The following is a 22137-nucleotide window of genomic DNA, read 5'->3' as shown; positions in this document are numbered from 1 at the left end:
CATTCTAAGTTCGATATACAGCAGCTTTGATGATTCTTCTGAAAATGTGATTCTGCAACCCGATAAAGAGTTTGAGCAACCGATCGACACCTTCGTAAACGCAGCCAACCAGCCAACACAACAAAAAACACCGATTCCGCCGATCAAGGAATAGCTAAAAGCTCAATCCGATCCTGCCGAGCAATGTCCTGCAGTTTTGACAAGTGTTGATCCGAAACCGAGGCAAAACGACGACAGAAAGAGTGACCTCTCAGAGACCAACTCGCTGTAGTTTCCGAGCGACCTCTAGAACGATCATCACCTAGAAGAGAGACAGTTACGATCCAACCAACGGAGAATCGTTCCGACATCAAGTCATCGGAACTCCAAACGACAACCCTCCGCCTTTCACTGTTTGAATGTATGAACAGCAAACAACGAAGAAATTAACCTACCAGCAGATTGAAACCCCATGCCGACAACATCCCTTCAGACGCCTCTTTCCGCCCGGCGAAATCCGTAGAAGTTTCCACATCGTTACTTTCGATACAGGTACTGTCACCCGAAGAGATTTATCGTTAAGTGTAAGAGGCAGCCTCCCGTATCTAATAATGTACTGCTGAAACTCCGTTTCAACCGGGGAGAGTATGTTTCTTACGGAACAGGCCGCAGGCAAGTGCGACGCAAATAGCATAGGACACCCGACGCTGATATTGCCATACTGTGGAATAGCCTGCCTTTTTAACTCCAACTGAGCGCTACTCTAGTCCATCAATTCGCTGCACTCGTCAAAATGTAACCCTCGATACAACCCAACCTGCCTACGCCGCTGCGACCGAGAGTTTCCACCGCAACCGTAAGTGTCACCTGTGAGAGGCAGTGGGGCTGTCCATAAACCACGTCTTCATTTTTTGGGAGATTTCTCTTCTCAACAATTGGTTTCGGATCATATGGATGAAAGAAATGAACTAATGTGATCATGTCACTCTTCCATATAACAGTATAACTAGAAAGAACAGCCTATGATTAAAAGAAGGAAAAATCTCTGATAAAAATAATAACATTTGCGACGCCAACAAATTGCTTAAATTAATTATTAGAAAGAATATGTAGTAGGCTGCGGCTTATTTTTCAAAAGTTGTTGAAACCTGGAATTCGTATGCTCTTTTGGATTCAAATGACACAAAAAGAGACCCCTCTGAGTTTAAGCCAAAAATATTGAGATTTAGAGGTCGCGCAATCGCTTCAAAGTCAAATTTTCGAGTAATAAAAAGGTGTTTTCACTTGAAGTGCCATAACTTTCAGAATTTTTAACCGATTTTCAATCTTTTTTTATGAATTTCTCACAAATTAAATTTCGAATAAACTCGTAGAACATTATTTTTTTTCCAAAGTTACGCAAAATATGAGTTTTTGAAGATTTAATTCATTTTTTTCTTCTTTTTACAAAAAATTTTAACTTTAGAGTCCTATAACTTTTTAACCGTTTGACCAATTTTAAATTTTTTAGCTTGCTTTTGTAGATATTTTTATTGCCTTAGAATGCTGTGAATAAACTGTACCTTTAAAAATGTTTCAAAATAGATAAATCCCAAAAACCGTTCAGAAACACGTATTTTATTGGAAAAATCAGAATTTTGGCAAAATTTTAATAGTTTTCATGCTTAGTTTCGGGCTCAAAGTGAAAAAAAAAATATTCTCGATAATCATATGGAAGCCTTAAACTTCAGTTTTGGAGTGTTCTGGATCAAAAAATATTTTCATGTTCGAAATGCGAGAAAACAAAATTTGAAAAAAAAATCCTCCAATGTGTTCCATATCCCTAAATATGAGGCTAAGTATCTGATTAGGAGTAAAAAATTGCGAATAATCGTCAAAAACTCCAATTTTGCATAAAAAAATCAAGTCAAGGCATATTTTGGCAGTTTTTGATGAAAGTATCATAAAAATTACTACTTGGATGAAAAGTTTGTTTAGGACAAAGATAGGCAATAAAAATATCTACAAAAGCAAGCTAAAAAATTAAAAATTGTTCAAACGGTTAAAAAGTTATAGGACTCTAAAGTTAATTTTTTTTTGTAAAAAGAAGAAAAAAATGAATTAAATCTTTAAAAACTCATATTTTGCATGACTTTGGAAAAAAAAATGATGTTCTACGAGTTTATTCGAAATTCAATTTGTAAAAAAATCATAAAAAAAGATTGAAAATCGGTTGAAAATTGAGAAAGTTATGGCACTTCAAGTGAAACACCTTTTTATTACTCGAAAATTCGACTTTGAAGCGATTGCGCGACCTCTAAATCTCAATATTTTTGGCTTAAACTCAAAGGTTTCTCTTTTTGTGTCATTTGAATCTAAAAGAGCTTACGAATTCCAGGTTTCAACAACTTTTGAAAAATAAGCCGCAGCCTAATAGGTAGCCTATGTTTGAAAGAAGGTAACATAAGTGATGACCGCATTGTAGAATGTTGTTGAATGAAAGTTCTTTAGTAACAAGGTAAAAAAGAACATCAAATGCTCAAAGAAGGAAAATTTTTGTTGAAAATGTGGTGAAACACTTGGTTTACCGTTGACTACCCATTACGGGTTTCGAGGTAGGCTTGTGGATAAATAATTCGGATATTGCCCAAGTAACAATTTCTATGCTTTCGCTCTTAGACATAATTTATTGTGGTTTTATCATGGATTCGTTAAACCCTTTTAGGTTTATTGAAGCAGTTCATGTAGTAAAGCAGCTTTAACGACACAAGCAACTTTAAAACATTTTGTAGATAACTATAAAATCAGCCAATAAAACTTATCTACTTGATTTTTTGCCAGGCAAAAATGTTGTTGTAAACGAACTGTAAGGCACGTATTAAAACTAAATACTAAAACTTCTTTGAAAGCCGCATGGATGTCTTATCTAATTGGTCTTAAAACCCGATAGACTGCATAAAAGCTGCAATAAAGCAACCTTAAACCTTCTCGGAATTACCATAAGAAGCATTAAAGGCAGCTCAAGCAATGCGATCTTCTTTTGATAAATATATTCGATATGCCGCACAAACGAAAAAGTAATCAATCAGGCATAATTATTCTTCATTTTATTTGAATGGGGTGATGGGAACAACCTCGGGTGGGTCTTATTTTCCTGGCTAGGCAACTACATTGAGCATTCTCCGCTAGATTCCGGATTGCAACCGGGGTTTCCAAAACAACTGGTGGGTGGTGGGGATCGTTTGATCCAGCTCCGGCAATAAAATAGTGACCGAAGAATGAATTTTATTGACACACGGTTACAGCCGGAATCCTGTGATTATCACTATTTACTTACCAAATACTAATAAAATAGCCACGAGAAAACACGAAGCACTACTAAACCACTGATGAAAGTAAAAAACTTTTGGATTGTTTACATTTTTGACGGCTATCGGCCAAGGGGCGGGTTCTTGAGAGCATTTGGTCTAAACCTGCGTTTCCATAGAACCTAATAGCATTTGAACAGCGTAAATAATTATGCATTAAGAATAAGAAGGTGTTATCTAGTCTTTGCGCCCTATTCATAAAGAACAGCAACTCTAAAACATGTTCCTTTTACACTAACTGATCTTTAACAATCTTAAACAAAGCCAGGAGGAAACTTGACGGCATCCATATTTTTCATCACAATGATGAATTCCTGCTGGAAAGCTCTGGGCGCCATCGAATGTGATTTGAATGCAAATGTTTGCAAGCGAGATAAAAATTGTTATTTGTAATGTGCCGAAATCCTCAAAATGACGAGGCGCTTCGCCTTATACAGAAATAATTTATTGGATTATGCCGGTAAACTTTTTTGGCATGAATTTCTTTGTCATGGTAACATAGTTTTTCTCCGTGGAAATTTGGAAATAAATATTATTGAAATGGACGACAGACTTAATTTTCGTTTTTTATCATTAACAATCTGCAATTTACTTAGTTGACAAGATGATTTTAGTTTCAGATTTGCTTTGAATTTTTGGTTTTAATCATTCGTTTAAGCCGTTTTTAGAACCATGAAACGGCTTGTTCATCTTCTTGCGAGCTACACAATATATCTTATCTATGCCGCATAGTGTACCACAAGAATATGACACAAAACCAAATAGCATAGAAACAGTTTTAGGGAATTGCTTTAACAACCTCCTGTAGGGAGGGCCCTTTCGGGTTTTACAGGGCTTTATCACGGGTTTATTAGAGCTGTTAGGATTACTTAGCTTTAAAATAAGTTTTATCGCTTTAATTGTAACAACAGATTGTAGACTGTAAGAAAACTAAAAATGTTACTTGGGTGGGCCATTCGGAGAAATGGGTCATTCGGGGTAATGGAATTCGGGGTAATGTCCTAAAGCCATTTTGACAGACCACACACATGCATGAAAAAGATGGATCATGTATTCTACTTTATCGATCTTGTCGTCTTTCCTTTCATGCTCATGTTACATCTGTCAAAATGACCTGTCAATTGTCAGTCATTTTGAGATTAGGTTTGTTGGTGTAATAAAGAATTAGCAGAAAACAGTGTTTTGGTTCTTTCCGTAAATTCCGAGAATTACAGAATTTTCTGCACTATTTCTACCAAACTCAAAACACCAAACTTCTGGAGTGACAAAACCAATCTAAAAAATTACGACGCTCACCGTGTTCGACCCGGGAGTTGCTGCGAAGAGCCCGATAATCTGCCCCAACACCACAAATGCAATGAAGTACATAGCGGGTGAAATTTGACTTAATTCAATGCTCTGTCGACAGCTAGGTATGCACACTTTTACACTAGAGCAGTAGGCCTTATCACGTTTAGAGTCTTTAGCAGCGCAGTGGTACGAGAGGACCGGTTCAAATGTTTAAAGGAACATGTCATGTAAAGTAAGTTAGGTCGTTTTTCTCGCACTCAACAGAGGCAAGGCTGCTGTGATGAACCTGAAAAGTACATTTTCCTTTTTACATTTATTTTGGGAGAGTTCTATGAGAAGCTGATTAGAAGGCTATCCAGCTTCCTTGTGTGAACTTTCTAGATAAGAAATTACTCAAAGATGAAGCTGCATAGAAGACTTAAGGCGAAACTTTGTCTTGCCTACTGCGTTTTTTGACGTTTCAAGTTTATAGCCAAGACCAAGTCCCCGGTCAAAATGTATGTAAGATCAATTTTCAAAAACTCGCAATTTTTATATGTTTTTTGCCTCATAAACCTTCCTTGGGTGAAAACTAACAGAACAAAACAAAGACGATCAAAATCGGACCTTCCGTTCGCAAGTTATGCGCGGTCCCACGTATGCCACTACATTTTTATATATATAGATAACGAAACAATATTTTCAAAATCGGTTTTCGTGCACATGTAGAGCATGGATCAAGGTATCTACTGATTTTTTTGTGGTGGAAAAAGTTTTCCATTTTTGCAGAAACCATTTTTTTTGTGAAATTTCATTCAAAAATGGTTTCTGCAAAAACGAAAAGCATTTTCCGCTACAAAAAAAAAATCAGGACATACCTTGATCCATGCTCATACTCTACGAAAACCGATTTTGAAAATATTGCTTCGTTATTTTATAAAAAATCATAAATCAAAAAGTGAGGAAATGGATCCAGTTTCTCCTTAAGAACAACCTCTAGCAAGCTACTTAGCCCATAAAGTACCCTCTTAACTGAGCTCTTGGTTATTTGATTACTTTAGTTTCCGAGCAGTAGGGAATAACAACAGCATACGGAGCTGTATTATTTGGATGAAATAACTGAATAATAGAATCGATTATTTTTAAGTAATTAACATCGCTCTGTTACAACGAACCTGATGGATTTTGTCAATACCTGTGTTTGTCATATGGAAGCCAAGACTCAAGTTGATGCGGTTTACACGGACCTGAAGGCCGCCTTCGACGTTATTGATCATCGCATCCTTCTTTGCAAACTTTCTCGCATCGGTGCTTCGGAGCGACTTCTTCGGTGGTTGGAAAGTTATCTAACTAATCGTGTTCTGCGTGTCAAGCTGGATTCTGCCGTTTCTTGTGCATTCAGCAATAAATCAGGCGTTCCGCAAGGCAGTAATCTTGGACCTCTACTTTTTGCGCTGTTCTTCAACGATGTCGTGTTACTGTTGGGATCGGAATACGTTCTCGTGTATGCTGACGACCTCAAAATATATCTGGCCATAAAATCTGGTGAAGACTGCTTGCGACTTCAAGAACGTATAAATATTTTTGTAGAGTGGTGTAAGCTGAACAAGCTGACAATTAGCGTTGGAAAATGCACGGTAATTACCTTTCACCGATCTAAGCGTCCCATCATCTTTGACTACAATATTGATGGGAATGCTCTCGAGCGTGTCGACCGAGTCAACGATTTGGGTGTTGTCCTGGACAATCAACTAACCTTCAACCCGCATATAACCAGCATTATTTCGAAAGCAACACGGCAACTGGGATTCATCACGAAAGTTTCCCGCGATTTTACGGATCCTCACTGCCTTAAAGCTCTCTATTGTGCTCTGGTACGTCCCATACTTGAAAACGCCTCTATTATATGGACACCTTATCAGCTTTCGTGGAACATCAGGATAGAACGCATCCAGCGCAGATTCATAAGGGTTGCACTGAGGAATTTGCCTTGGCGTGATCCACAAAACCTCCCGCCATATATTGAGAGATGTCGGCTTCTTGGACTCGATTCGTTGCAGCGACGGCGAAACATCCAGCAATCTACGTTCATTGTGAAGTTGCTTAACGGCGAGATTGATGCACCCTCTCTTCTGTCACGAATCAACTTCCGAGCTATGGAGAGGCAACTAAGGTCTTCGGCTTTGTTGTTAACTGAATTTCACAGAACAGCCTACGGCTTCTACGAACCATTAACTGCGTGCGTTCGAACTTTTTCGTTACTCGATGAGATATTTGTTTTTGGTGAAAGTTCTAGATGTTTTAAGAGAAAAGTGTCAAATTCCAGTTTGCTATAGTTTTTAGTTTAAATATTCATGTAGACTTAAGTCAGATGAATTAAATAAATAAATAAATAAATAAATAAATAAATAAATAACATATTATGTTGTAAACTTGTCTGTCATAAGCGGCAAAATAACAAATATCATAACAAAGAAAAGTTCTTGGAAAACCATTTTGTTTTGTTAGTTTCAATAACAGCTTAATAACATTGAAATTTGATAATATTTTAATAACAGTTTTTGATATTAATCTGCTATTGATAATAATCGGAAATCAAAATTTGTTTGATATCAAAATTGTAACTAAGTAAATCATGGTACTTATTATATAAAAGTATTCTCTTTGTCTCACAAACCCACCAATAACATAAGTAACAATACTTCAAATGATCGAAAAATACTTTATTCAGTTTTTAATTCATTTTAAGATAATGTAAAAGAAAAATCTTCCAGAAATTTCTTCGAGAGTTCTTCCACGGAATCATTCACAAATTTTCATAGACTCCACTGGAAATTCCTCCAGAGTTATGAACAGAATCCCTTCAAGGATTTCTTCAGAATTTCCCGTAATTATTTGTCCCGATTTTCATCTTAAGATTTCTCTGAAAATTTCTATGAGAATTTCACCAGCAGTTTTTTCCGAGGAATTCTCTTGGAGTGTTTCAAAAGATTTTTCCAAGAATGCTAATGATTGCTCAGAAGAATTACTTCTGGAATTTCTAAGAAGATTGCGCCAGAAGTTCTTTTGAAGACTTCCCAGGATATCGGAGGGTTCTACCAGAATTTCCAAGTGTTTTTTTCCGAATATTATTTAAGGAATTTTCAGAGGATTCGTTCAGAAATTTCCTTCCTAACTGAGTACAAAAAAAAAGAACAAAACAAAAGGACAGATCATTATTATCGAATTGTTGCTTTGATTTCAAAACTTGTTACTGTTGTGCTATTGTTGATGAGTTGATCAATAGTAGAACAATAACAAAACTAGTACCTCTACAAAACATGTTATTGATATGTAATTAAGTGAATGTATATCAATAGCTTGATTATAACAAAATGAGATTAACCAACAAAATTTGTTATGGAAAAGCTATACCTTGATAATTAAATAATAACAAAACAAGATATAAAAACAGGTTATGTGATTTCGTAGTTATTGATTTGATATTCTCCTCTGCTCGGGTTGCAAAAGATGGGCCTTAATTCCTCACTACTTGGACCTCCCTGTTCAGATGTCTGTTGAGTAGATCCCCATTGCTTGGAAGAGAGAAAAAATATACGGTCTATCACCTACCTACATTTGTTTTCTATAATATAACGATGAAACATATTTTTTTAGGATAACTCGAAAATACACTGCTATATGTTGCCTTTTACTGGCCTTTACCAGCTTTGCTGGTATGTCATAAACATACAGAAAACTAGAACTACCTTCTAACTTCAAGTTTTCTGTATGTTTATGACATACCAGCAAATCTGGTGAATGCCAGTAAAGAGCAACATTATATCAGTGCACCCTAGCTTACGTCGTCAGCGCAGTTGGTCGTCCGTGCGACCGTGCCGAGCTGTCGACGCATACTAAACAGACTGTTTGGTGACTAGGTATGCGAAGTCCGAGAGTAAATATCGGCTTAAAATAAAAACAATTCGCTCTCACTTCTAGTTAGTGGGCACAAACGCGGGTGTGTTGTGGATTGGCATCTGAACCGAAAAAGAGATGGTTCGAGAAAATAAAAACGAATGTCCATGGTGTCGGCTCGGGTTGGCTTTCTTTTCCGCAGAATCATCACCTGTTCTGTGGCTTAGTTGGTTGAAGCGCCTGTTAGCGAATACGGAATCATAGGTTCGAATACCACCAGAATGCGATTTTTTTCACAAATTCATTCCTCAATTTATTATATCAACATTCTGTGCCTGCTAACTACAAGTTTTCGCGAAAATGTTGTAAGCATGCCATGTTAATAGAATAAATCAAACATAAAAATGAAGATGGTATTCTTTTTCCGGCTGTCAAGGTACATAACCCCTTAATCATTTGAAATCCTAACCTGAGAAAGGCTCTTCAAATTAAAACTTCTAATAAAAATACTCAACTGATAATATTGTTTTGCAGTTATATTCGAGATACCAGACCATAGTCCTTCAGAGAGATTACGATAATAATTTATTATTTATTCTCTTTGAAGCAACACTGTGCAGAAAAAGTTTCATTTTATCTTTTATTACACTACTAGAACTTAAAATATTGCGCTTGAAATGAATTCTTCTCTCAAGCACAGGAAACCGACAATTTTGGATAATGGACACGTGCTTCATTCCACAATCAATCTCACTTCACACCGAACAAATCCTCCTTCAAATCGTTTTGGAGGCAATTCCACAGATGTAGAAATGCCATTAAAGATCGTACAAAATAGCATCGCTATTTTGTATCTTCTGCCTGAATAAATTATGATTTATACAGCCTCAGCCAGCGCCAGCGGTGGTGATAAATAAAGACTTTGCATTGTGGAAATTGCTTTTCGAGCATGTTACTAATCATCGGTCGTTAACGAGTGGCTTCTTCAGTATAGGGTGGTCCAAAAGAATGTGAATAATGTTTTACGAAATCCTTGTTTCATACTCCATTTGCGATTCAACGTTCAAGAATTGTATACAACTAATGGAGGATTAGAGGCCTTAAGTTGACTTTTGTTGCGATCCACCCAAACCACCAATATGACAATAATGCACATGGTACTCTTCCATCTTGAAGGGATCAGTCAAACTGCGTGAATGTCATCAATTTTGCGAGCGTGAAAGAATTACTTTCCAACCATTTTATGGACCGCACAAATCAACGCTCAATTGACTGGAAAACCGCCAGCAAAACTGTATTGGATTTTGTGTCCTTTTCGGGGTGCGCCGGGTGGTGCGGTGCAATTTCACAGTAACTCAGATTCCGGAACTGGCAAAGGCAGCAACGGCGGTAGTGGTGACCATGGCCATTAATTTGATTGATTGAGAAGGCCCCCGAGGCGGACAGGATAATTGAGGGTGAATCGCTTTTCGGAAGTAACTTCTGTCAGATCTGGGAAAATTACTTTTCGATACGGGATCTAAATGTGGATGGACGAGAAGCGGCAGCTCACAGCGCGTTCGGGTCCGGAATCATAAATCATTCCGGCCCCAGATTGTCAGTGAAAAGTTTGGCCGTGCTGGCTGAACCGAAATCGATTGATGAATCGTCGAACGATTCCGAATAAAAAGCTTCAAATTCGGACAGCGAGCGATGGATTGCCGTGGAACGGTGGGAGCTCTTGAAATCTCCGGGTACATACAGTTTGCGCGAGAAGTAATATACAAGTCATAAATAAATCTCCAGGTGCGGAAAAAAGCAGCAATAAAATCTAGTGGAGCGGTGAATACCCCCAGCCCGGTCGGCCGGTGTCGGAGCGCGAGTGTAGCCAAAGTATTTGGCAGGCCTTTTATGAGTCTGTTTCTGTCACGTAGAGTGGCGTCCATGATATATGGAGGATCTGGTTCGCACACCCACAACAACAGCCAACGGGAAGCGAGTGAAAGCTGTTCAAAAATTGTTGAATTTGCGATTCGGATGATGCAAACTGTGTATTCATTCACCTGTTGAGAAGTGATACTTTTCTTTAAATATGGGAGGGTAAACCGAATGCATTTATTTATTGTTTTAAACAAGCGTAATTTTTCTGCGTGTAAAATTCTTCGAGCAATCTTTTTGGTAATCCCTTTGAGAACTGCTTCAGTAATACCTTTGGATTTTTTTCTGCCAATTACTTTCCAGCAATTTTTCGGGCAGTCTTTCGACATTTCAACATCAACGTCTTTCGGAATTCCGTCAACAATTTCTTTGAGCAATCTTTTGGTAATCTTTAAAGAAATTCCTCGTAAAATGTGTTCAAAATAGTTATTTATGCAACAAGTTGCAAAATGATGATTTTTTCAGCACGAGTTGTACGTTTATCCAACGAGGCTTGCCGAGTTGGATAAATACGACGAGTGCTGAAAAAATCGAGTTTTGCAACGCGTTGCATACAAAGTTTTTTTGTAATTGCAAAAATACCCGTACAGTATAATCTTTAATAAGATTCTGATTTGAACTGCCAATCAGGCGCAGAAACAGAAACTGAACCTACTTTTACTTTTGCTTATGATGCGACATGACGACGACGGGAGCTTGAAAACTTGCAACAGTTAGCCTACCATAGCCTACCTGATCAAAGAAAATACTATATGCACTACGTCCTGTCGCGCATGGAGGCTCGCACGTGGTTGTTGCTGATACACGTTTGTGTGGCTAGAGAGATTATACTGTACGGGTATTTTTGCAATTACAAAAAAACTTTGTATGCAACGCGTTGCAAAACTCGATTTCTTCAGTACTTGTCGTATTTATCCAACTCGGCAAGCCTCGTTGGATAAACGTACAACTCGTGCTGAAAAAATCATCATTTTGCAACTTGTTGCATAAATAACTATTATGAATTCCATTTATATGAATTCTTCGGACAGATTTTTCGTGAACGTGGCAGTTTCTTTGAGAATCTCTTCGTTAATTCTTTGGCAACTTGCCTAAACATTTTCTCTAGGAATTTCATGAATAACTGCTTTGAACATTTTTCAGTCAAGTCCATGTGTTTTTTTTTGTTTTTTTTTTTTTAATTCGTTCGGCAATTCTTCCAGAATAACGTTAACAAACCCTTCGGAAATAGTTTCGGAAATTTGAAACTGTGGTTCCGTGGTCGTGCGGCTGGTGTCACCATGCATTTAGTCGCATCGTGCTGAGGAGCACGGGTTCGATTCCTGCCGCAGCTGTCAGGAAAAGTTTTCGGCTGTGTCACTGGGCGTTGCATGTTAGTCCGTTGTCTGGTGTCGTGCTTCATTCGAAGAACAAATAGCTCACTGAAAGCATTAAACGTGTCCGTGTTTATTTCTTTTTAATACTTCGGAAATTTCTTCATTGAGGAATCGTCAGTTATTCTTGTTGGAATTTCTCTGACATAGTCTTTGGAAAACCGTACGAAAATTACTTTTAAAATCCCCCGAGACATTATTTTGGGAATTCCTTTCGAAATTCCTTTAGAATATTATTTGGGAGGTCTTTCTGATTTTTTTGTGAATTGTTCTTCTTATTTTTATTGAAATTTCAGTAAAAACCTATGAAATTTTTAGAAACAAATTAGAAAAATAGAATAAAAAAATAGAATAAAAGAAAATAAAATTTTCCAAAAAAATTGTCGTAGGAATATATGAAGATAATAATCGTGGAGTTCCAGATGAACTAGCTGCAATAATTTCATAAGAATTATTAAAGCTATTTACAAACAATTCATTCAAACAAAACTCCAAAGAATTTTTCAAACAAATAACAGATGAAACCTTCATAAAACTGCCAATGGAATGCAAAATTCCAATACATACATGTGCAATGTGCATTACGGTGGGGTATATTTTGAAAAACCTCTCCGGTATATGATTTCCCATCCGGAAAGTGATTGACTAGTCAAAATAAGAGAGCTGTGCAAAAATGAACGATTTCGGCTGATATATAGGGGTGGCGCAAAAGATCTACGTAAAATTGATACTAAAGCAAACTTTGAAAAAAAAAATCATTTTAAAATGAGGGGGTTAGAAGCAAAGGGGTGTAAGTGACAAAACCCCACTTTCGAGTAAATGAGGTTTAAAGTTTTTCACCAATTTTTCGTCCCATACAAAATGTATGGAGTTTCAAAATCAACCCAATTTTCTACGATTTATTGTAATTTTTCTAAACATCGTAAAAATAATCTTAAAAAAGTTCCTGAAAGCTTGAAACCCGAAGAATTTTATGATACGCACAGCTCAAAATCGACAAAATGGTCACTTACACCCCTTTGATTCTGGGCCCCTCAAATATAATTTTTAAATGAAATTCATGCTAGAACAAATATTAGAAAAAAACATTTCAAATTTCATTTTCAGCCATAATTTTTCTAGACTAAATCGGTGATTTTAGAACTCAAATGGACCAAATTTGATCTTGAAATTTCAATATCTCCTATTTTAGTATCCAACCCAAAAAAAAAACCAATGTTTTTCTAACATATCTCAAAAACCAAAAGAGATATCGCCACTGATTTTTGAGAACCATATTAAAAGGTAAAATTTGGTTCACTTGGGGTCTAGAATCTCCGATTTAGTCTAGAAAAATTATGGTTGTAAATGAAATTTCAAATGTTTTTTTTTTCAATATTTCAATCTAGCATGAATTTCATTTAAACCCTTTGCGCCACTCCTAAATAAAACCAAAATCGCTAATTTTTGCACAGCTCACTTATTTCGACCAGTAGATCACTTTCCAATTGAGAAACTATATCAAAATTGGCCCCACCCTAATGTACATTCCTGGAGCATTCTCTATAAAAAATCTTGAAGTCGTTCTTACGAAAATTTTCGATGGATTCAATCCTTGGAGAAATGTCTAAAAAGATCATTGGAAAGTTCGTGGAGAAATATCTGTACAAATTTCTTGAAAAATTTGTGGAAGGGTTTCTGAAGATACCACTTGAAAAAAAAAATAAGAAAAAAAACCTTCTGAAGGAATAGATGGAAATCTTTCTAAAGAAGTTCAAATTTAATTGTGATACGAATATCTGAAGTAATCCTCAGAGAAATTTCTGAAACAATCTTCGAGGTATTTTAAATAAAACACTATAACAATCCCTAGTGGATTTTTTTAAATGTCTAAACTTTGAAATAAATCACGGAAAGGTATCCCCGGAGAAACAACTGAAGAACTCTCAGGAGGAATTCCTTAAAGATTCCATAAATTCTGGAAGATTCTGGAGTTATTCTTAAGGAATCGTTAAAAGAGTTTCGGGAGCAACCCATGGAAGACTTCCGGAAGTTCTTTATTCATGAGGAAAATTTGAGAAAGTCTACGGTAGATTTTCCAGAGGAATCCTTGGAAAATATTCTTAAAGCAACTCTATATTTATTTTTGAAAAGAATAAATTATTGATCCAATCCTTAGAATACCTTTTTAAACAAACCCTGGAGATTTTTTAATGGATCAGAAAAAATCTATTAGATTTTTTTAGAGAAGAAGTTACTGAAGGACCCTCTAGGAGAATTTATGAAGAAATACTGAGGAAATTTCTTAACGAAGCTGAGACAATTTTCTGAACGAACCCTTGAAAGGTTCCTGCTGGAATCACTGCAGGAATTCCAAGATTTTTCTAAGAAATTCCTGAAGGAATACCTGTATAAGTACAGGAGATGGCCAAAATGTTTGGGGTAGGCAACTTTTTTTCTCCCACAAAAAATTTCAACATGCTGTAACTTTTCAAATTTTGACTGTTTGTCAACCTATTATATGTGCATCATTGGTACAAATTTGGGCTCGATTGATTAATTTTTCGCGAAGTAAGAACCGTTTAGGTAAAACACTATTGTTTAAACAACTAATTTTTGAACTGTCATATCCGGAAACCAGTGAACCGAATTTAATGAATTTTTGACCGTTTATCAACAATATATTTATACTTAATATGACGTCATAAAATGTAATATTGTCTCACGGCGAATTAAGTTATACCGGGTTGAACTTTTAACCTATATAGAGGAAAATAAGTCAAATTTACAATACCACACAAAAATTACTAAATGTGTTCTTCCTTCAATCTAAATAGGCACTGATAAGAGATAACTTGGGAACATAAGTGGAAAATCTTTGGAAATCAACACTAAAATTGATTGACATTGATGTAAAAAAAATACATTTTTTCGAGAAAAATCCAAAAAGTGTCAATCTATGATAACTTTTTTCAACGTTTAAAAAGTACCAATGTTTTAATAGTTTGTGAAGCATTCACATATTGTTAGTGTACGTTCAAAATTTCATTCAATTCGGTTCACTGGTTTTGGAGATATGACAGCTCAAAAATGAGTTGTCTAAAAAATAGTGTTTTACCCGAACGGTTCTAACTTTGCGAAAAATTAATCAATCGAGCCCAAATTTGTACCAATGATCATGCAATCAAAGGAAGATTTTTGATCAAAGGAAGATTTTTGAAAATCCCTAGGTAGAAATTTATAAAAGAATCTTTAGCGAAATTTTAGAAATAATGCTTGGAGGACTTTCTAGACGGACCCCTAGAAGAATTTCTGGAACAACCTCTGAAGAACATTTAAATTTTCTGAAGGAATCGCTGTATGAATTTCTGAAAGCAATTCTAGAGTTTTTTTTTTGCGTTAGAAGCTTAGTATGAACCTCCGAAAAAAAATTCTTGAAAGTTTTCCACTGGAATCTTTGGAGAAATTTCTGAAATATTTGGAAGAATTTGGGTAGCAAACATTGGAAGAGTTTCCAAAGAAATTCCTAAAAATAGTTCTAATACAAAACCCTGCATACATATATTTTTACGGAAGTCGTGGACGATTTTTTTAGGAATTTCTTGAAGGATATTAATATTATCTTTATATACGAGAGCCTTTGAACACATGGATTTCTTGAAGCAGTCGTCTGAGGATTCCTTTTAAAATTGCTCTATGGATTCATTCAGAAATTATTTCAGAATTCTGTTTTCAATATCTACCATGGATTTTTTTTTCAAGAGACTCAGAAATGTTTCAATTAAAAAAAACTTCAGAACTTCTTTCAGATATTCTCCCAAGAGTCTCTTCAGAAATTTTAATAATAATTCGGTTTTGTAGATTTTCATTAATTGCTTCTGAAACTCCGCCAGGGACAACTTCAGAAGTTCTTCCAGGGATGCATCTAAAAAAATACTTCGGAAATCTCCACAGAGATTTGCAAAATTTTCTTTTGATGATTCGTCTTAAATTCTTCCTGTCATTTCTTCAGAAAATCCTCCAGAGATTTCTTCAGAAATTGCTCTCAGGATTCCATTGAAAATTTCTGCAGGAATGTGTCCAGGAATTTTTTCAGGAATTCATACAGAATATCATGTAGGAACTTCTCGAGAGATTATTACATTGTTAATTTTAGTGATTCATTCAGAAATTTCTCCAGAGATTCTTGCAGGATTGCCTCTTGATAGATATTTCTCCATGCATTTCCCCAAGCAAAGCTTAGTATAACCATATGTTTTTCTTCCTGGATTTATTCAGAATTTATTCAGGAATACTTAACAGAAATTTCTGCAGAGATTACTTAAGAAAAATCTCAAGTTAATTTTCTTGAGATCGTTACAGAAATGATCCAGTTGTTTTTCATGATATTTTTACAGGAATTCCGATTGATTGGTTTAGCTTAAAGTGACCAGACGTCCCGCGTTTCGATGGACAGTTCCGCGTTTTGACCAAATGTCTCGCTACAAATTATGTCATGCGAAATGTCCCGCGTTCGTCTCAAATCGAAAAAATGTCTCGCGTTTAAAAAAATCCCAGCAAGCATACACAATTTTCTAGTCACTTCAGTGCTAAAATAGTCAAACCGGTTTTGTACGAGGCACAAATCATATAAAACATCTTAATGGATATTTCCATACTTTCAACGTCAGAGATCAAAATAGTTATTTATGCAACAAGTTGCAAAATGATGATTTTTTCAGCACGAGCCGTACGATAAATACGACGAGTGCTGAAAAAATCGAGTTTTGCAACGAGTTGCATACAAAGTTTTTTGTAATTACGAAAAATACTCATTCAGTACGATCTCTTCTAGCTACTTACACACATGTATCAGGAGGAATCACGTGCGAGTATCCACTATCCATGCTATCAGCGTAGTTTTTTGTTTGATCAGGTAGGCTATGGTATAGTAGGCGTCACCAACGATCGAGCTCCAGTTGTCAAACAGTTGTACGCAGGAAAAAGCCAAAAGCAGATTTAGAAACTGCCTTTACACTTCATTTTGCAGTTTGAATGGGAATCAAAATCTTCTGATTAGGATTCGTGCTGCTCAGTAGATGTAGAGACAGAGGCTAAATCTACGGAAGCCACGGTAGTAAGTAAAAACTGCACACGGGTAAAAGTGCCGAAAAGTGATACTTTTCAGCACTCTTAAGAGTGCCGAAAAGTAATACTTTTCGGCACACTTGCATTAGCGGTGAAAAGTAGGCCATTTCAGCATACTTCAGCCAACTGAAATGTCTAACTTTTCACAACGTAATTGCAAAAACTGATTTTTTTTTTGCAAGAAACTACATGAAGATTCTGAGTTACAGTAAGGCTAGGCGGCTAGCTTTGACGCCTGCTATAGAACGACTATTGAAATGCTTGAACTGTTGAAAGCTTTGTTCTATCGATCGATAGCAGTCCCAGCATTTTTTTTTTTATTTTTGAAGAATTAAAGAGGAAAATGTGGTTGGTTTATATGCTATGTCCAGTCCATTATTTCACAGTTCGGCGAAAAAAATAGAGAATGTCAAGGGTACAATTACAAATTACCGAAGCTAAAATCTTTCCAAGCCAGTATGGTAAACTTTTATTGGAAATGTATTTTGACTATGTTAATTGTTTCAAATAGGTAAATATCAAAACCTCCATGAAGCATCAGAGCTACTCAATAAAGTTAAATGCAAATAAGGATAAGATTGGTCAAGCAGAAAATAGATATAGAGTTTTGAAATATTGAAAGCATTTTTGTTAGCTGGATATAATTATCAGGTTTCATTTGAAGACTGCAGAAAAAATGATTATGAGAATGTCCCACGTTTGCGGAAAGTTTGCAGCGCAAAAAATATGTTTTCTAGCAAAAACGAGTGTTTTGTATTCTACAAACTTTTTATTTAACAAAAATAAATAAAATAATAAAAAACTTGGTTTGCGAGTATATGAATGCACCTTACTATGCTAAGGCATTTTTCCAAATTAATATCCCGCGTTGAAGCTCTGATCATTCTGTCACTTTAAGGACAGACTTGTTAGAATCCCAACATGGCCGCTACAATGGCCGAATTTGGCACCTACTCACGATTTCGAAGGCACAAATCTCTTCGAAAACAAAACCAGCGCACCTGGTCTTCTTATTTTAAGCTTATTACAAGTGAGCAAGAACAGAATAATAAAATGCACTGTTGTTTGATGCTTGTTTCTTGAGATTTGTGCTTCTGAAGTTCTGATGCACTGTTGAAGCGGGATTTCAAGACGTTTGTCCTTAATTTAGCTATATTATAGAGACTTTCAGCCTTTGACTGGTTCGTCTCTCACAGGCATTCTTCTTGATATGCATCCACAGATTTCTCCAGGAACACTTCTAGAAAATTCTCCAAAAGTTTCATTGAAGGATCTTTCCAGGAAGTTTTCATCACAGGAATATTTACCGCAATAAACGTTTCTAGGACTACCAGCAAAGGTTTGCGAGTATTTAACCCGGAAATTAATCAAAAACTTCTATAAGAATTCCTTTTTCAAAAATTTCCAAGTGATTTCTTTGGATATTCCTCTACAGATTCATTTAATACTTTTTCCTGAGATTTCTACAGGGATTGTACTGGATTTTTTTTTCTAAACGCCCTCATGGATTCTTTCAAATATTTATTTTTCCTGAAATTCCAGCTCGTATCACTTCTATAATCTCTTCAGGAATTCCTTCAAAAATATCTCCGGATACTTATTCCAAATTTCATTGAAGGATTTCTTCAAAAGGATCTTCCATAAAGTTTTTCAGTAATTCCTCTAACAAAATCCTTAATGATCCTACAGAGATGTCTTTGAATATTCTTCCAAGGGTTTCTCCAAGAGTTGTTGCTTCAGGGGTTCCTGCAGAAATGTCTACAAAGATTTGATTTATAAATCGCTTCAACGTTTTAATCAGAAATATATCTTGGGATTCCTTTACAAATCATTGCAGTATTTGTTACAAACTTTTCGCCAGGGAATCTTTTCAGAAGTTCTTTCACAAATTGCACAAACATACTGAGAGTGTACTTGAAAAAAAAATCTTTAGAAATTACCGTGAACCGGGGTCAAATTGATCTCCGAGTTCAAGTAAATCAGTCGTTTTTAAAGTAGATAAAGTATTGTTGAATAGTTTCCCTACAAATAGCATTAAGCATCATATTCCAACAGCACGATGCATGAAAGGAAACTATTAATCCTTTATAAGGCCGAGAAAACTAAACGAGGTATCAACGCATACTATTATGGAAATGATTATATGCATGATTACATGTACAAAACCAATTTTGTTGAAAAGAAACACTTAAGAATTTAGGTGGCAATATGGATGCCAATGCCCATTTAGGCCACCTTTGTTAACCTTTAATTTGTTTATTTTTAAAAATATTTACTTAATCTTTTTGATTTTTTTTCGACTGAGAGAGTTACAGCTGTAATTTCTTTCTGGCTTGCAGTCTTATGTGTTGGCTCACGAAACAATTATTTTTGCTCCAACGTTTCGATCCCGGCTTGGATCTTCATCAGGGGATCTGAATATGTATTTAAAAAATTGAGGAGGGTACATTGAACATAAAACATTAAACATAAAAGTGTTGATAACATAGAAGAAAAATACAAAAACTTTCACTTCCAAAAAAATATTCGTCATTGTCCATAAACTTTTAGCCTGTACTGTTGTCTGTGCATATCGGGAAAAGTCCTTTGAAAATTTACTCATTTAAGCTATCTATCTTGTGGTTTGTGTCTGAAGTTCAACTTACGGTATGGTATTCTAGTACTTCACGTCGATACGCCTCCACTCTGGAGCCAACACATAAGACTGCAAGCCAGAAAGAAATTACCGTTATTTACTAAATCACTGGTTTTACAGTAAGTTTAAGCTTATTTTCTCCAGGCAGTCAAATTTAGCCATTTTTCAATCTACAAACAGCTCCCAAATTGTATTCGAAGCATTGTTTAGTGCCAAAAAATACCAAGCGTTGTTGTAGTAATCCCAATTTTGTGTAAAAAAGTTCGAAATAGGTTGTTATCAGGGCCCATATAGCCGAGGCGGTAAACGCACGGGTATTCAGCATGACCATGCTGAGGGTGACGGGTTCGATTCCCGGTCGGTCCAGGATCTTTTCGTAAAGGAAATTCCCTTGACTTCCTTGGGCATAGAGTATCTTCGTGCCTGCCACACGATATACACATGCAAAATGGTCATTGGCAGAGGAAGCTCTCAGTTAATAACTGTGGAAGTGCTCATAGAACACTAAGCTGAGAAGCAGGCGTTGTCCCAATGTGGACGTTACGCCAAGAAGAGAGAGAGAGGTTGTTATCAAGCCGAAAACAAAAATAAAAAAATGTAGATGGCAATATAGTTGTCACTGCCTTCTAAAGGGTTGAAATATGTTTTTTTAACGGAAAAACGTCTGATCAATTTCGACCCAAATATCAATTTGGGGTCAATTTACGGTACTCAAGAAATTCCTAAAGGATTGGCTGAAAGAATCCCTTAATCCTCGTGCGGTCGCGATGTTGTATTTTGTACAACACGTTGAAAAAATATCGTTTCTGTACTGTTTCGGAGAATACCTCAATGGTTCCTAGAAACAAATCATGAGGACGTTTTGGTTGGAGGCACTTGGGAAAAAAAATCTGAGAAAATACAGGTCGGACTCGATTATCCGTAGTCAGGTTCTGAAGTTTCCCAAACATATATCTGGCAAACGGAATGATGTACAAAATTGAAATTTGATTGAGAAAATGTCAAAATTTCAGCTTCATACAACATTCAGTTCCCGAGATATACACTTGCAAAACTTCAGAACCCGACTCCGGATAATCAAGTCCGACCTGTAGTTTGAAAAGTTTCTGAAGGTATTCCTAGAGAAAGTCGTAGAGGGTTTTCTTAACAAATGGTGGAATTATTGAAGAAACCCTCCAATAAATCTTCTTGGGACTCCGTCAGGAATTTCTGAAGGAATTCTTTGGAAATCTACTTTAGGTACGACTAGAGAAATTCACAGAAGAATTTCTTAAGTAATTGAAGGTATAAGTGCAAAAATCCATGTCTAAATTTATAAATTAAATCCTACAGAATTGAAAAAAGTCATGGAAGAATTCTTTAGAGAACCGCTGAAGAAATTTTTGAATAACATTAATGTTTGAAGGATTCACTGAAACAATACTCGGCATTTGTTGAAGATAAATAAATAAAATCCTGAAAAATGCCAAGGAATAGATTCTGGGGTGATTTCCACAGAAATAACTGAGAGAATCTATAGCGAGTTCCTAGACAATTTTCTGAAACTCTGAAGGAAGATGCAAGCAAAACTCGTAGAGACATTTCCGAAAAAGAAATCTAAAAAATCCCGAAACTTCTGTGAAAAAATTTCTTTTGAATTTGCATATTTCAAAGAAATCTTTTGAGGTATTCGTGAAGAAACCCATGACCTATTCTTTAAAGAATTTCTTGAAAATTTTCCAGAAGCGTTCCTGTAGAAATTGTAATAAAAACTCTGGACGAAATGCTTATCATATTCCTGGAGGAATTCCTTCAGAATTTTTTGAAGAAATATATGAAGGACTATACTTTCAAAGTAATCCTAGCAGGAATCTCTGAACGTATCGCTGAAGGAGTTCCATTAGGTTTTTTTTTTAATAAATTCCTAAAAAAGCTTGTGGACTAGTTTAAGATAATTATTATTTTTTTTTTTGAGTAATTAGAAATTCTCGGGCAAATTTAGACCTGCAGGAATTTTTGGATTTCTTTCGCTGGAAAATCATGCAAAAATATTCTTGCTATGAAAATTCTGGAAAAATCTGGACGTTTGAAACCTGCATTGATTGTTCGCACTTTCCTATTCCCCCAAACAGTAAAATCACTCAAATTCGGTCCTCGCTTCCGCGAGGCAAACGCACAGCTCGGCATTAATATCGAAACAGACATAGATCATGTGTGATTATGCAACAGCAGTCAGCTAGCGCTGTGCAGCGGTGATGGTTGGTGAGGCCTCTCAAAAATCGGATCCCAGCTTCCAGCTCTGTTTGTCAGACCTAGTCGTCGTCGCGTTCAGCGAGGTGCTTGGTGCTTGTGAGCTTTTCCAGGTGTCCTTCATTCCCCATCGCGCAAATGTAGGTGGTACATATATGAATGGAACTGGAAACACCCTATAGGCTATACGGTGAATCGCATTGAGAGGCACGGCGAAACCGAGATTTGCTTCCCATAGTTACATCCAAGCGGTTTTTTGTCCATTTTTTCTGGCATTTAGATTTAGCCGTGATGGTGGATGGTTCCACCAGCCATGAATGTTGTGAGCTGATGGAGTAGCTGTTGAGACAGGAAAAAGCGTGGGTTGCCTATGGGAAGCTTTAGA

At 36.2% G+C, this 22137-nt stretch overlaps 1 protein-coding gene across 22 annotated transcripts in view; it reads right to left on the bottom strand.

Moving 5' to 3' along the window:
* The window catches only part of LOC109422898 (disintegrin and metalloproteinase domain-containing protein unc-71), a 1549374-nt gene that overhangs the window by 871410 nt on the left and 655827 nt on the right, over nt 1-22137 (bottom strand). The gene's annotated exons all lie outside the window — the stretch shown is intronic.

The sequence above is a fragment of the Aedes albopictus genome, chromosome 1, assembly GCF_035046485.1.
Source record: "Aedes albopictus strain Foshan chromosome 1, AalbF5, whole genome shotgun sequence".
NCBI classification, from domain to species: domain Eukaryota; kingdom Metazoa; phylum Arthropoda; class Insecta; order Diptera; family Culicidae; genus Aedes; species Aedes albopictus.
This window is presented reverse-complemented; position numbering and strand designations above follow the sequence as displayed.